The sequence below is a fragment of the Phyllostomus hastatus genome, unplaced genomic scaffold (assembly GCF_019186645.2).
Source record: "Phyllostomus hastatus isolate PE091 unplaced genomic scaffold, TTU_PhHast_1.1 phas_contig_34, whole genome shotgun sequence".
Taxonomy (NCBI): Eukaryota; Metazoa; Chordata; class Mammalia; order Chiroptera; family Phyllostomidae; genus Phyllostomus; species Phyllostomus hastatus.
The window spans coordinates 59,269,486-59,270,470 of NW_025333857.1; the positions used below are offsets into that span (position 1 = coordinate 59,269,486).

General features: G+C 43.4%; 1 pseudogene; it reads right to left on the reverse strand.

Annotated features, from left to right (window-relative positions):
• Positions 1–221: 221 nt before the first annotated feature.
• On the reverse strand, positions 222–736 carry LOC123819622 (annotated as a pseudogene).
• Between the last annotated feature and the right edge of the window lie 249 nt (positions 737–985).

Here is a 985-nt window from a genome sequence, read left to right on the forward strand (position 1 = left end):
GATTTCGCACATGGAAGCTGGGTGGTCACTGTCTACTCCCCTTTCAGAGGAAAACATCCTCCTACCTTCAAAATGAGCCCCTCTCCAGAGCATACCCTGCCACTGGGGTAGACCAGATGGACTTGCTCTAGTGAGAAGCAGCTTAATGTCAGTTCATCACTTACTCTTTTCTTTTTTTTTACTTTAATTAGCATCCTTTTTTCTGAATTTACACCCAGGCTCTAAGTTTTTGTTTCTTTAGTTTCTTCTAGGATATCCTTTTCTTCTGCGCAACCTCCTCTCCCGGGTTAGGAGCAATCTGCTCTTTTTCAGCGAGGATTCTCTCAGTGTGGCAGGGCTGGCCCACGTGTGGGTTAATGCGCCTGTGAGCTCTGTAAGCTCAGTGCCACATCCTGGGGGCTTTGTTCGCCTGGTTGTGCTCTGTGACCAGAGGACCTGCATCTAAACCTTTTAGTTCAGCATTCCTCTCTGAATTTTTAAGCATTTGCAGCAAAAATTCAGGACATTTTTTGGGCCATTAGCCCCACTGTTTGGCCTGGTCACACCTAACAGCTCCACCACTGTAACAACAGAATGGGACACATTGCTTCTGCAAAGTGGCATCCTTTAGATACCTGGTGGCTTTCCAGATAAGCATATCCTTGATGGCCTGAGTGTTCTTCGAGTGAGCATGAAGAATTGAATATCTTGATTTGCATGATTTTATGGGGTTTTGCTCAAGTGAATAGTGAACCATTTTCAGACATCCCCTCAGCCGCTCACTGAAAAGTGAAATCGTTACTTACGATTTGGGAGCTCCTTGTTACCTACACACTATCAAAATTAAACCAAAGTTTGCTTGGAATGTTGATAAAAAAGGAGCTAGGTCAAGACAATTTGTGATATTCTAGAGATAAATACTGATTTTCCCTTTACTGCAGTCCTTGTAAGTACACTGTTCGGGGCCTTCGGAGTGTAACTATTATTAAAATGCTTACTATTTTTA